Source organism: Muntiacus reevesi, chromosome 8 (assembly GCF_963930625.1).
Source record: "Muntiacus reevesi chromosome 8, mMunRee1.1, whole genome shotgun sequence".
Lineage (NCBI taxonomy): Eukaryota > Metazoa > Chordata > Mammalia > Artiodactyla > Cervidae > Muntiacus > Muntiacus reevesi.
Window position 1 is genome coordinate 93,343,974 of NC_089256.1, and position 15,823 is coordinate 93,359,796.

Consider the following 15,823-nt stretch of genomic DNA (forward strand, 5'->3'; position numbering starts at 1 on the left):
GCCCACCAGGCTCCTCTGTTCACGGGATTCTCCAGGCAGGAATACTGGAATGGGTTGCCATTTCCTTCTCCAAGGGATCTTCCCAACCCACGTCTCCTGCATTGGCAGGTAGGTTCTTTACCACTGAGTCACCAAGGAAGCCATAGACAACATTTATTTACAGTTTTGCCCCAGGGATATGTTAATTCTCCTACCCTCTGTTATATATGGTCTGGATATAGACGGGGACCATCTAAAGTCCTGGAGAATATCACAATGATCCGTTACATCCATAACACTGTTCCGATTAGGCCGATGAGCACGAGGCGGCTAATACGCTGGCAGCAGATGGCAGAGAGAGGGCAGGGGGAGTGGGTGTGCAGACTCTCAGACTGCAGCGCAGCGCTGAGATTGTCCTGACCGGGCTGGTGTGGAGCTTCAAGGCCGTGGCGGACTGACCGGCGGCCCCCACGGGCAGGGAGGGCCCAGCTCTAAAACCCTGTGTGCGGCCGTCGGCAGGCTGAGGAAAGCACGCCTTCCGCAGTCGGTGTCACGGACGTGGCAGCTGGGCTGTCGGCTCCCTGCCCTCCTCACAGGAGGCTCCCTGCTGAAGGGAGCCCTGAGCAGTGAATCGGCGTGGTTTTCACCGCAGTCCGTACTGACTGGATCACACGGATGCACCCCATCCTTTTTCAGGGTGCAGCTCTCCCCCAGTTCCCATAGACCGCTCCCCGAGGGGAAACTTAGAAGAGGGAGTTTAGTGGCATAAACCGCGGCCCCCACTGCTGCAGGTGGCCTTCGGGTCACACTGGCGTTTATCTTGCTGCTCCTCCACTGTGCCCTCTGAAGATGCCACATCCCATGCCATCACCTCGGCAGGTGTTGATGGCTTGCTTACCTGGTGGTGCAACTCAAACGTTCATTCCTGGGATCCCCAGTCCCTGGAGTCAGACCCTTCTCAGCTTACCTGGTGGTGCAGCTCAGACGTTCATTCCTGGGGTCCCAGTCCTTGGAATCGGACCCTTCTCAGCTTACCTGGTGGTGCAACTCAGACGTTCATTCCTGGGATCCCCAGTCCTTGGAGTTGGACCCTTCTCAGCGCGGGGCTGTTGCACAAGTCCATGCCCAGTCATAACTGGGGAAAGGACTCCCCAGAGGCACCGGGTAAATCACGCGGTTATGTGTATTTCTCCCCCCTTCCTCCGCGCTGCTCCAGTGCAATGGCAGCCTTAGGTCCTCCCGCTGCTCAGGTGCATTGGTTCTGGCCAGAATGATGGCAGCTGTTCTCTCTGATTGATCTTGGACACAGGAGTCTAGGGTGCCTGCAGCATTCATAGATTATAGTTCAGGGAGACCGGTAGCGCTTGCGGCATGTTTGTGGAAATAGATTTTCTCAACTTAAATTTAAAAAGGAACATGAAGAGCTTGCTGTAAAGGGCTTGATAATGCCCCACCTGCCTACCTTCACTGTGGAAGTTGAACAAGTCAGGCTGACCAACTGACTGAAGAGCAGATTGCAGAATTCAAAGAAGCTTTTTCACTATTTGACAAGGATGGTGATGGAACTATAACAACAAAGGAATTGGGAACTGTAATGAGGTCTCTTGGGCAGAATCCCACAGAAGCAGAGTTACAGGACATGATTAATGAAGTAGATGCTGATGGTAATGGCACAATTGACTTCCCGGAATTTCTGACAATGATGGCAAGAAAAATGAAAGACACAGACAGTGAAGAAGAAATTAGAGAAGCATTCCGTGTGTTTGATAAGGATGGTAATGGCTATATTAGTGCAGCAGAGCTCCGCCATGTGATGATGACATGGAGAGAAGTTAACAGATGAAGAGGTTGATGAAATGATCAGGGAAGCAGATATTGATGGTGATGGTCAAGTAAACTATGAAGAGTTTGTACAAATGATGACAGCAAAGTGAAGACATTGTACAGAATGTGTTAAATTTCTTGTACAAAATTGTTTATTTGCCTTTTCTTTGTTTGTAACTTATCTGTAAAAGGTTTCCCCCTACTGTCAAAAAAAATATGCATGTATAGTAATTAGGACTTCATTCCTCCATGTTTTCTTCCCTTATCTTACTGTCATTGTCCTGAAACCTTATTTTAGAAAATTGATCAAGTAACATGTTGCATGTGGCTTACTCTGGATATATCTAAGCCCTTCTGCACATCTAAACTTAGATGGAGTTGGTCAAATGAGGGAACATCTGGGTTATGCCTTTTTTTTTGGGGGGGGGGTAGTTTTCTTTAGGAATTGTCAGCATGTTGTTGTTGAAGTGTGGAGTTGTAACTCTGCGTGGACTACGGACAGTCAACAATATGTACTTAAAAGCTGCACTATTGCAAAACGGGTGTTTTATCCAGGTACTCGTACACTATTTTTTTTGTACTGCTGGTCCTATACCAGAAACATTTTCTTTTATTGTTAACTTGCTTTTTAAACTTTGTTTTAGCCACTTAAAGAAAATCTGCTTATGGCACAATTTGCCTCAAATCCATTCCAAGTTGTATATTTGTTTTCCAATAAAAAAATTACAATTTACCCCCCCCCCAAAAAAAGATTATAGTTCAATGATACCATTATGTTCACTAGCAAGAGTGTACTCCCTTTGGGGACCTGGACCCTCCTTCCCCTTTCCTCTACTCACTGTGGTCATATCTGCTTTGCAATCTGAAGACCCTCCTGCCTGCTTTTCTTTTTTCTCCCCTCTATTCACAGGCATTTCCTCCAAAATGTCCCTTGGTCATCTTGTTCCATCTTGGTGATCTGAACTGCCCCCATGAATCACACTCTTGGTTTGTTCCCAAATAACCATCTGTTTTTCTCAATCCACCCCCCCCCCCCCACCTTGATAGTTTAAATCTGAAGGTTTAACAGATACCTGCCCTATAAATGGGCTTCCTTGGTGGCTCAGATGGTAAAGAATCTGTCTGCAATATGGGAGACCTGGGTTCAATCCCTGGGTAATGAAGATCCCCTGGAGAAGGGAATGGTTACTCATGGTGGTATTCTTGCCTGGAGAATTTCATGGACTGTATAGTCCATGGAGTCACAAAGGGTTGGACGCGACTGAGTGAATGAATGCATACATCCCCTATAAACACAGGTATCTCTGCTGGTCAATTCACTGTCATTTAACTCTGCAGAGGAGTTACAGGAAATGTCAGTGTCTTCCAGAACTTGTACTGGGGAAACAGAAGTCTATTTTGCCTATCTGCAGAAGGGCAAGTTCACCTTCAAACTGTTCCTGAGTTACTTTTATCGTTGCCTCCCTTTTCCCTCCCATTGGTAAGAACTCTTTTTTGTCTCCTTTAAACCACAGAACTGCTAATTCAAGTGAAATGACATTTCCAGAAGACTAGAAATTCCTGATTTAAATGGGGCCCTTTTGAGTTCAGATGGATTTGTGATAAATAAGAGAAAGAGACTCTTGTTCCCCTACCGGCTATTCACTGCTGCCCCAAGCTGTAGATTAGTGGAACTGGCCCAGGAAAAAACTTGGTTGGGATTTTCCTTGGTGAGACTTTGTGGCCACCAAGGAGCCTTCCTTGCAAGTAAATAAGTCTGGGTAGGAAAACACCTATATGTGAGGTTCTTATTGCCTCTCCTACAAAAACAAATTCCCTGGCAGTGATAAAATAGAAAAGACTGACTAAAGGTAAACACTTGGCCTCTGCACAAAGGCTTTTGGTAATTTTAGGTAAAACGGGCTGGGTCTCTCCCATACCAACCGCTTGTGCTTTGGAAGCTGTAGAATGTGGGCTCCAAATGCATTTGGTCAAACTGCCCAGAAAGTCAAAGGGAGGATTCATTAGCAAGGATGAAATTTACCACCAGACTCTGTCTGTCTTTTCAGCCAAACAGACTGAGGCTTATTTCTGGGGGTGCTCAAACACTAAAACAAAATGTTTTGAAACCCCTGTGATATTTTTTTTGTGAGTAGAGTGTCGAAAGGAACTTATGTGGAAGAATCAATATTAACTGTTGCTCCGGAGTTGTCAGGGAATTCATCAAAAAGGTCCCTCTTTATAAGTGATGACTTTTATTCTAAGAGTAGGATCCATCACTTTTAACTTAAGACCTTAGCTTGTGAGGTAAAGTAAAATGAAGCATTAGCTCTTGCATCCGTCACTATAATCTATCTCCAAGGCAGACAGAAAAGATAAATTTGTGGGCTTCGTTGCTCCATGGCATGTGGGGTCTTAGATCCTTGACTCGGGATCAAACCTGTGTCCCCTGCATTGGAGGTGGATTCTTAACCACTGGACTACTAGGGAAGTCCCTAACCAGTTTTTTTTTTTTTTTTACAGATACAACGTCTACTATCCAGACTGAATTATATTATCATCTCTAACCTGGAGCTCCTGACTGTGCAATCAATAACAGGAAGAGCTTTGATTGGCAATTTAATAGATAGTAGTTACATAATTTTTTTTAGTAAGGTGGTGGCTACATCTCAGGGATCTTGTCCTTCAAGTTTTTTTTTTTTTTTTTTTTGACCATTTTATCAGGGTATTCTAAGTCGCTTTTCTAATATTTTCAAATTCTTTCCCCTCCTATGAAACACAAAAATGATGGCAGGTGGGAGGAAATTCACAGAATGAACAATAAAATGTCTCTTGCCTGAAATCATTGCCCCCAAAATAGGAGATGATGATTCAGTAGAACCACAATGTGCAGCCACTGGGTTGGTGTCCATGTAGTTCCAAAATTGTTTGGTTGTAAGGGCATCATGTGATACCTCTAAGTATTTTGTTGGTGGTATGTTTTTAGAAGGTAAAGAGCTAAAAATCCAGGTTTCTGCTCTAAAATGCTACACATGTGAACATAGGTAGCTATTGCATCTCTGGGGTTCTCTCCGTGGACCTTCTTTCCATGAGCTTCCTCCTTTCCTTTTAGAATTACACTCATTTTACTTATTTTTGAACTTGCTCTCACTTTCCCCCACCATCAAAGGTGATTGGTCCAAATGGACACTGGATTCAAGTTAAGCCAATCAGATACCTTTCCCTGGGATTTAAACCTGAGGCAAAACTCTGTTTCTCTTTTAAGAAGAACTGTGTATAATATGAGGACTTCCTTGGAGGCTCAATCGGTAAAGAAACTGCCTGCAATGCAGGAGACCCAGATTTTATCCCTGGGTCAGGAAGATCCCCTGGAGAAGGGAAAGGCAACCCACTCCAGTATTCTCCCGTGGAGAACTCCATAATAGAGGAGCCTGGTGGGCTACCATGGGGTCACAAAGACTTGCATAATATGTGAAGTTGTGAGACATAGACAACCACATGCCATGTGACTTGAAGAGCAGAAAAAACTGGGTGCAGAAAGGATAAAGTACATATGCAGAGAGAAGCGGGAGGATGGGGCATGCAGGAGGAGACGGAGAGGGAGAGAGCGTCGGAGATGTGAACTTTCTCAGGTTTTACGCAGTATCCTTGTAATTGCTCTCTTTTGCTTCAGAGAACAGGACTTTTGGGGCTTTCCAGGTGGCTTAGTGGTAAAGAATCTGCCTATCAGTGCAGGAGACATGGGTTTGATCTACGGTCCGGGAAGCAGGCTTTGGCACAGCTACGCCTGTGCACCACAACTACTGAGCCTGTGCTTCAGAGCCCGGGATTGAGCCCCCCGCTCCACAACTACTAAAGCCTGCACGCCCTCGATCCCGATCCCGGGCACGGCGACAAGGGGGGCCACCTCACAGAGAAGCCTGAGCACGGCAGTGAAGAGGAGCTCCCGCTCGCCACGGTTGGAGAAAGCCGGTGGAAAGCAGCAAAGACCCAGAGCAGCCGAAAATAAGATAATAAATAAAAAAATAAATAAGAGAACATAAGAGGAGCCAAGAGGAGCCAAGAGGAGTCTTAACTTTTCCTCCCACTCCTGGCATGTGTAAGATATAGAAAATACGAATTTGCCCAACCAGGTAATCCTGGACTCACAGGAAATACTCTGATTTTGTAGGAACCTCTTCCTGCTGCAGGAAAAAAAATCTGCTTGCTTTCTGCACTTTCTCCCCACACCAGCCCTCAAAGGGTTTAGAAAGGCTCAACCTGAAGATCAGGACAGACGGAGGTTTGTGGGCTCCCAAGGATTTGGGGGAGGTTAGGGCCCCTAGTTAGATGGCTAGAGTGCCTGGCCACTGTTTGTAATATATTTTTTCTATAACAGACCATATTCTGAGTTCCAAATCACCAATTTACAAGACAACTTTAGGACTACCATCCTTAAAAACAAAACAAAACAGGGACTTTCTATGCCATATTAATTAACGGTGATGATTCACGATCCAGAAAGGGTTCTTTAATACATACCAGCACTCCACTAATCAGGGCTTGATTGTATTAGGTTCCCTCCGTCATGTTTGACTCTTCATTTATTTAATGAGAGGGAGGAGGCAACTAAACTTCAATTTTCTGTGCACTGAATGGCCATTAGATGACAACGTGTTTATGAAATGATACTGCAAGTCAGTGAAGGAAAAATAACTTTAAAAATATCCTCTCTCTTTTTTCTTCTTTGAAGAACAAAATTCTATATGCTCAAGAAGGAGGAGGCAATTAAGACTTTGATTCAGTTAAAAAGTCAAGAGAGGAAAAAAAAAGTTATGAGAAAAGAGAAATATATTTTGAAAGCCGAGAGACCCTAAAGGGTTTGAGTTCTGGCTCTTTTGTAACAACTCAGTGATGACTTTGACATAAATTTTTCTGAATCTTTGCTTTCTTGTCTCTAGAAGAGGAGTTCCAGTAAGCCTTGCCTGCCAATTCTTAGAGTTACTGTGAGATTCATGTGTAATTGTACATGTGAAATTGTTTTGTAGTCTATAGAAATATTATATAAATATTGTTTACTCTTATTATGATAATTGAAATAATAACTTTTAATTACTGTGGCTTGCAAATTAGGATTCATTGTATGGCAGACACTACTTGAGAATAAATTTACCCTCTTATCCAAGATTATCTGCAAATATGTATTTTTATTATTTTCATTTATTTACTGTATCTTTTTTCTCTTTATTTTTGGCTCGAACCAATGCCCCTTGCATTGGGAACATGGAGTCTTAACCACTGGATCACCAGGGACATCCCAAAATATATATTTTTAAAGACACTTTTTGCTGACTCTAAGCATGTGTGAGCTGAACCCACGCCGTAGTGTCAGCTTTCTGGGGGAGCAGCATTTGCCTCCTGGGCCGTCTCCCCACCCTCTCTTGGTCTGGCTGCTCCTCTCGTCGTCTCCCGGGCTCCAAACCACAAGTTGACTTTTCCTGACCAGGCACGAAAGTGACCTCATTTGAGCATGGCCAGCCCTGAGACAGAGATAATAGGAGCGCTTGTGTACCCTTGGCTCCTGTCAGCAAGACGAATAGGACAGGGGACGAGATGTGGCTTGAACAGCTGGTGTAACCAGATCTGGGACTTACTCGGGTGGAGGGAGGAGGCGAATGACGTCGTCAGCCAATACATGTCCTATTGGGAGGCAAACCCTTCCAAGCGCAGCCGGGGAGACCACGTCTGCACTTGCGCCCCGGGGCACCCCGGTGCTTTTACTTCTCTTTTTGTCTGTTTTTTAAACTTTGTGTGTGTGTTTCTTAAAGGCTGATTTTTATTACTAGACTGCCCTAGGTCCTGGTTGCAGCACGTGCGAATTTTGATCTTCATTGTGGTATCTTTATGTGGGATCTCCTTCCCCAGCCAGGGATTGAACCTGGGCCCCCTACATTGAAAGCATGGAGTCTTAGCTGCTGGAGCACCAGGGAAGTCTCTGTTTTACAATTAAAAAATTTTTTTCCTGATATACATATGCTGTCACTACATGTCTATGTAATACACAGTGTTATTCATGCATTCAAGATACACATATATACACACATATATCACATACGTATATGTGATATATGTATCCACGCATATATGTATACATCTGTGTGTATATATATATATATGAATAATACTGAGCACCTTGAAATTTCCCCCCAAACACTTAATTAGTTCTTTCATCACACCCAAAATAATATTAATAATATGGATGATGATTTGATTTCTACGTCATGTGACACATTTATACAGATCTAAGTACATAGACACATTTATCTATTTTATTTTTACATAGGTTTTTTTTTTTTGGATTACTTTATCATCTTATTTTTCATTCATTTCTTCCCCTGTGTTTTTGAACAAAGTTGTAATTATGGTACTAGTTAATATTTGATTCTTGTTTTTTTTTTTTAATCAAAAGTTAAATGTTTTTTTCACATTGGTACACTATCTTCATAAATACTACCTCAGATAGCTACCAGAAATTCACTGGATATGTTGAGCCATCACAGATACTTTAGCCAATCACATGTTAACTGTTTAAGAAACTTCTGACTTTCCCCTACTATAAATAATGCTGTACTTGGCAACTTAGCAATAAAGCTGCTAGTTAACCTCTAAAGCTCACTTTATGTTGTGAAACATTTTCCAATTTTTGGCCGAGCCTCTCTGCTTGTGGGATCTTGGTTCCCTAACCAGGGATTGAACCCATGACCCATGCCCTTGGCAGTGAAAGTGTAGAGTCCTAACCATTGGACTGCCAGGGAATTCCCATGTTAAGCATTTTCAAAAGTGTATTTCTCTTTTCTAAAAATATATTAACTTTTTCCACTTAAAATTATTTTATCCAGTTCAAAATATATATACATATGTAATACTAAAGGATAAACAACTCATGCACGATATCCAAGTAAAGACTGTGTCTCAGAAATTCCTTTTTCCTCTGGTCCAACTGCATTGCTGAAGCAACAGATAACACTCAGCAGAAACAGTCCCATCCATCATGACCATCATCGTCACGATTATCAAAATAATCTTACTTGTGATCATACCAGCGATGCATTTTTTAGGAACACCAAACCGGACAGCGAAACCTGTAGCTGGGGAGAGGAAACGCAAAGCTGGGTGTCAGCACCAAGTGTCATGTGTGAACGCTTGCTATATGCTGGACCCTGTGGTCAGTGTTTGGGATGTGCTAAATTAAGAATATGCAAGGGCCATGGTGGACTTGCCAAGGAATTGGCCAACTCTTAGGCCCCTGTTGACATAAAGATTAATCTTTTTCAATAGTTTTCTGGACTCTTTATTATTCAAATCTTTATCTATTCAAAGTCCTTGTCTGTTTTGCTCCTCTTCAGTTGCTAATGGTGACTGCTTTGGCAATTTTCTCCACACTAGTCCCGCAAGTTCAGGCAGGTTCTGCCCCCAAGGGTTCCTGGGCCTGAGTCCTTTAGCAACTCACCTATCCCATCAAGTTTCTGACCATTCACCTTCGCTGAAACCACTCACTCAGACCGAGTCAATGGTTCAGAGCTGAGGAAATCAGCTTGTGGCTTCCGGAGGGAAAATGGCAGGCAACAGCCCCTGGATTAGGCAGCCACGTGTGCTGGACACCCCTGCGTGGAGAACACGTTGTTACGTGCTGAGCCGCTTCAGTCGTCTCCGGCTCTTTGGGACCCCGTGGACTGCAGCCCGCCAGGCTCCTCTGTGCATGGAATTCTCCAGGCAAGAGTATTGGAGTGGGTTGCCACTTCTTCCTCCAGGGGATCTTCCTGATCCAGGGGGTCGGATCCAAGTCTCTTATGTCACTTGCATTGGCAGGTGGGTTCTTTACCATGGCGCCACCTGGGAAAGAGAAACAAGAAAATGAAGCCCTCTTAGACTTGTCCTCAAAGAGTTTGCCATCCTCTTCGGGAGCTGAGTCCATACGCGGTGCCAAAATTGCAGTGAATGCTAAGGGGGTAACTTACAAACTGTTAAGAGTACGTCAATGAGTGGAGTTTCCCTGGTGGTCTAGTGACTAAGACTCCATGTTCCCAGTGCAGAGGGCCCAGGTTCAATCCCCGGTCAGGGAACTAGGGCCCACAAACTGCAGCTGAGAGCCTACATGCCACAATTAAAGATTCTGCACGCTGCCTGGCATAGCCAAATAACTAAATATTAACAAAACAAAACAGAGTATCCCAATGGGTTCTGGAAGAGGAACAGGCGATCATGTGGGTATCCTCATTCCCTCACAACAAGGAATTATGACTGTCAGAGAAGCAAATCCATAAGGAAATGCAAGACACATCTAGACTTGCAGCCAGTGGAAACAGTGTCAGACTTTATTTTTTGGGCTCCAAAATTGCTGCAGATGGTGCTTGCAGCCATGAAATTAAAAGATGCTTACTCCTTGGAAGGAAAGTTATGGCGAATCTAGACAGCATATTTAAAAGCAGAGACATTACTTTGTTAACAAAGTTCTGTCTGGTCAAGGCTATGGTTTTTCCAGTGGTCATGTATGGATGTGAGAGTTGGACTGTGAAGAAAGCTGAGCACCGAAGAACTGATGCTTTTGAACTGTGGTGTTGGAGAAGACTCTTGAGAGTCCCTTGGACTGCAAGGAGATCCAACCAGTCCATCCTAAAGGAGATCAGTCTGGGTGTTCATTGGAACGACTGATGCTGAAGCTGAAACTCCAATATTTTGGCCACCTAATGCCAAGAACTGACTCATTGGAAAAGAGCCTGATGTTGGGAGGGATTGGGGGCAGGAGGAGAAGGGGACGATAGAGGATGAGATGGTTGGATGGCATTACCGACTCGATGGAGACGGGTTTGAGTAAACTCCAGGAGTTGGTGATGGACAGGGAGGTCCGGCGTGCTGCGGGTCATGGGGTCGCAAAGAGTCGGACACGACTGAGCGACTGAACTGAACTGACTGGCAAGAGACACTGAGGTACAAGTTAAGTTCTGTAACCAAATCCTGCTGACCTTCAGGGTCAGATTCCCTGGGATTCTCGGTCCCTTTGCCAGGTGGACAAGTCTGTTGTGGGGCCCGGACCTTTCCGAACAGTGTGAGAACCTCCTGGGTGTGATTGTCCTCCAGTTTGTGCGTCGCCCAAGCTGGCAGCTCTGTGATGGCCGCGGTCTTATGCCACATGCTGGGCCTCCCAGGATGGCTGCTGCCAGAGCCCCCGTCCCCGCGGCAGGCCACGGCTGACCCATGCTTCCACAGGAGACCCGCAGACACTCACAGGCATGCCTGGCCCCGTCTCTGGTGGGGCTCTCTGCTCCTTTCCCTGGGTCCTTCCACGTGTCTCTGGTGGGCGTGAAGGTTGCTTTTAAACGCAGTTGAGCCCCTCCTACGGTCCTGTTGCAGCTTCTCCTTTGCCCTTGGCTGTGGGGTATCTTTTTTTTTTGTGGGTTCCAACATTCTCTTGACAATGGTGGTTCAGCGATGAGTTGCACTTTTGGTGTTCTCGCAGGAGAAGATGAGCCCATGTCCTTCTACTCTGCCATCTTTTAAAATAAGATGTGTCAAGGGAGTGAAAGAGACAAGATCAACCTGAATTTAGGGGAAAGGAGGGAGCTATGGATGCAGGCTTGACAATGGATCGTTTGGAGGGTAGTTTTGAGCAGGGTTCAAACAAAGAGATGTGTGTAGTGAAGGATCTGGCCAAATGTGTTTGGGTTGGAGCCCAGCTGGAGTGGATGAGAACATGTTTGTGTAAAAATTGAGGTCAGAAAGCAGTGAAGATGGCAGTTTGTTGGGAGTCCTTGGGTGCTAGACTGACAGCTCAGACTTATTCTTGTGGGTGGTAGTTCAAAGCTTGCGAGCCAAGGAATGATGTCATGAAAATGGGAGGCCAGAAATGAGACTGGAGGCAGAGAAACCAACGAGGAGGCCCCTGAATGCCTTGGGAGATAAGGGCCTGTTGCGGGAGTGGGAACGGTAAGATGGGCTTGAGGAGTAATGGAAGGAAGAATTGACAGCCCTCGCCATGACTAGATGTGGATGGAGAGGGAGCAGAGAAGGGTGACTCAGGGTATATTTCAGGAGAAAGAGTGAAGGGAGGATTTGGAGACAGGAGATCAGCTTCAGGAGATCAGTGGAAAGTATTTGCAAGTGGAAAGATTTACATATCTGCAGGAGCGTAGTCTCAATTGATTATCTTATGAAAACGGTGGAGTTTCTCTGTGAGATAGGTGGGTATCTCTGTGAGATAGATAGGTTCATTCATTTCACGTACTTGGACAAAATACAGGTATACCTTGGAGATATTGCCCGCTTGGTTCCAGACCACTGGAATAATGTGATTAGCTCAATAAAGTGAGTTGCTTAAATTCTTTTGGTTTCCCCATGCATGTCAAAAGGGGCTTCCCAGGTGGTGCTAGTGGTAAAGAACCCACCTACCAATGCAAGAGACACAAGAGACACAGGTTCGATCCCTGGGTAGGGAGGATCCCTTGGAGGAAGGCAAGGCAACCCACTCCAATATTCTTGCCTACAGAAGAGCCTGGTGGGCTACAGTCCATGGGGTCACACAGAGGCGGACACGGCTGAAGCGACTGGGCACATGTGCACACGTGTTTTAAGTAAAATTTGTGTTTTGCATTGTACTTTAGTCTGAGGTGCGATAGCATTATTCTTAAAAAAGACAATGCACATACCTTAATTAAAAGATACTTTATCACTAAAAACAGCTAACCATCATCTGAGCCTTTAGTGAGTCGTAAACATTTTGTAATAGTACCATCAAAGTTCCCTAATGAGAGATAACCATTCACTAATACAGTAATTGGAGAAGGAAATGGCAACCCACTCTAGTATTCTTGCCTGGAAAATTCCATGGATGGAGGAGCCTGGTAGGCTACAGTCCATGGGGTCGCAAAGAGTTGGACACGGCTGAGCGACGTCACTTTATTTCTTTCTATAGTTCCATTTGGAGAAGGAAATGGAAACCCACTCCAGTGCTCTTGCTTGGAGAATCCCATGGATGGAGGGGCCTGGTGGGCTACAGCCTATGGGGTTACAAAGAGTCAGGCATGACTAAGCAACTAACACACACACAATACAGTAATAAGGAAAACGTCTGGAATACTGTGAGAATTACCAAACTGTGACCCAGACATGATCTGAGCAAATGCTGTTGCAAAAATGGAGCTGATAGTGTTGCATGACGCAAGGTTGCCACAAACCTTCAACTTGTAAAAAAGAAAACAAAACAACGCGGTATCTGTGAAGTGCTATAAAGTGAGATATTCCTGTATTTAAAATTCCCTGGGCCAGTCTCCTTATCTGTAAAACATTTGTCTATTATCTATTTTATGGATCTTAGCCCATAAATCACAGCCATTATTTATTAAATACTTTAGCAGGTAACAGAATTTAAGAACTTCATTTCTTTTTTTTTTTTTAATTAGTTGGGTTAGAGTTAGAACTTAATCTTTAGAATGCCCATTCTTCATTAAAAAAAAAATTCCAAACTTCAGTAGCTTAAAACAATATTCATTTTATTTGTTCGTCCTTCTACAATCGGGGCTGGACGGGGCTCTGGGGTTCTGTTGGTCTTGATGCTGACCACTGACTTGTTTGCAGTCCCTGGTGGGTGGCTGGGTGATGGCTGGCTGGACTTCTCTCTCCTCCCTATCTCGGGGTCTCTTCCTCTCCACCTGGTTTCTCCAGCAAAATAGCTGCACTTCTTCCCCATGGGGGCAGATCTCCCCAAAGTACAAAAGCAGAAACTTTCACACCTCCTTAAGGGTTCAAAGAGGGAACTAGCCCAGCTGCCGGGCTGCATTTCCAGGTGAAGCTGAGTCACTGGCCCGGTCCAGGTTTAAGTGGGAGGGACTCCCTTAGGGCGTGACCAGCAGAAGGGTGGTCCGCTGAAGGGCAGCGGTGTCACAGACTGCAACCACATTATCTCCAGTTTGTAAATGAGTGATCTGTGACTTAGGGAGGTTAAATTACCTGCCCCACAGAGAGAATAGAGATAAGCACGGGAGAACAGATAAAATTTGTACACACTTATCCCTCAGTATCGGCGTGTGTGGGGGTGTTGGTTCCAGAAAGAACACCCCCTGAAACCCAAATCCAAGGATGCTCAAGTCCTTTATATAAAAATGGTGCGGTATTTAAATATAACCTACACATATCCTCCGACATACTTTAAATCATCTCCACATTTCTTATAATACCTAATACAATTAAGTGCTATGTAAATAGTTGTCAGTGTGGTGTAAATTCAAGGTTTGCTTTTTGGAACTCTGGATTTTTTTTTTTTAAATCCACCGCAGATGTGGAATCCAAGGGATACAAAGGGGCCAACTAAAATTTGTTTTAATCTGAAATCTTGTGAGGTGGGTACTGTTACTGTTCCTAATTTAGAGTGAGGAAAACTCAGGAATAGAGAGTTGAACTACTTTGCCTCAGGTATTTTTCTCTGGAGATTCACTATACACTTGCCTGCTGTCTCTTACAGGGCAGTACCTGATGCATGTAGGGGGACTAAATGTTATTTAATCTGGACTATTGTTTGAAGCACTGAAGCACATCTCTTCAGCCATCCACGATCATATCTTATAGACTGGGAGCGGGGAGTTTTCCCTTTGCGCTCTCACATGATCAGAGCCTTCTCCATTTCAGGCGTCCGCTTTGTCCTCCATTATCTAGGGCCTGAAGTTTGGCGAGGACTGACAGCATCCTCGCCCACCCAGCCTCAACCTTGATTCTCCCTGGCGGATTAACCTCATGCTTCCCTCGGGAATTTCCTCTTTTCTAGCAACCAGGTATTTCTTACACAGCAAGACCTTCCTTCCTGGGTGAGGACCTTCCTGCAATAGGGCTAGCCTCAAATTCCATCCTTTCATTGTCAGGAGGCTTCTCAATTAGTAACCCTTTGGTCCCACTCACTTCCTGTAGTTCCAAAGCTAATTTCCCTATTGTTGTAACTGTGGTGGCTTTGGACAATCGCTTGCAAAGATGCTGCTTCCCATGCAGTGACGGCAGCAGCTTCCCCTCCCCTCTGCTGGTCCTATGGGCAGAGGACTCGCTGATGGCAACAGTTTCAGTGTCTCCTGGAGGAGCCATGGCTCTGCTGACCTTTGGCAGTGATCTCTCAGGCAGCCTTGATTTTCCCGTCTGTGAGGAGCACACCCTCAGATACAGATAATGAAGAAGGGGGCTCACATAGGTGGCCTCTGCTCTGTTTTGGGCAATGACAGGGAGCAGCCATTTAGGGACTGCTCCGAATGCTCCTACCCTTTCCATGGCAAAACCACAGGATGGCCTTGTCTTTCCCATACACTTTCTCCTTCACAGCAACTCCAGATGTTAATTTCGACTTTTTCCCACTCTTATAAAAATGTGGGGGCGCAATACTTGCACTTTTACTTAACGAAAAGGTATGCAGGCAGGTATGTCTACAAAGTGCTCTACATATATTGTCTCATGTGAGTCATTTCGGGAGTAAGCTTATGTTTGAATCCAGTGGGGTGGGGTGCGGTAGGGGGCTTTCTGAAGCCGAATTTACATGGCAGTCCCTCTCCCCTTCCCCCCGACGGGAGGGGACAAGGGGAAGACGGAATTGAGCTGCTTCGGAGGGCCAGGCCGCCTCCTACTTCCCGCAGCTGTCTTGCCAGGCCAGATCTAGAAGCAGGGGGTCTGCATCCCACGCCCAGATCCAGTCGGTGGGAGGGTGGGTGGTTTTTTCCGGGTCACTGGCGCACCCTCTCTCCTCCCAGCCACCTGTTCCGGTTCCATCCCGGCTCCAGGCCCTCCGGAGGGCGTCTGGGACATTCCAGTCCTCCCACGACCCGCGAGGATGTCGGGGAGAGGGGGGCCCCTTGCTGTTCCAGCACCGAGGATTTGCCCGGGTTTCTTCCCAACCCCTGGTGACCCGAGTCACCCTGGAGAGGAAGAAAGAACTGATAAATGGTCTCACGGTTGGTTGTTTACAGCGAACTAGTTGGCGAAGTCGCATCCCTGGCGACAGAGGCACTTTCTGGGCACCGTCTGCGCACGAGCAGAC

The 15,823-nt window shown here is 45.5% G+C and overlaps 1 pseudogene; it reads left to right on the plus strand.

Moving 5' to 3' along the window:
- Window positions 1-1,443: 1,443 nt before the first annotated feature.
- LOC136173153 (calmodulin-1-like) lies at window positions 1,444-2,539 on the plus strand (annotated as a pseudogene).
- The last annotated feature ends 13,284 nt before the right edge of the window (window positions 2,540-15,823 follow it).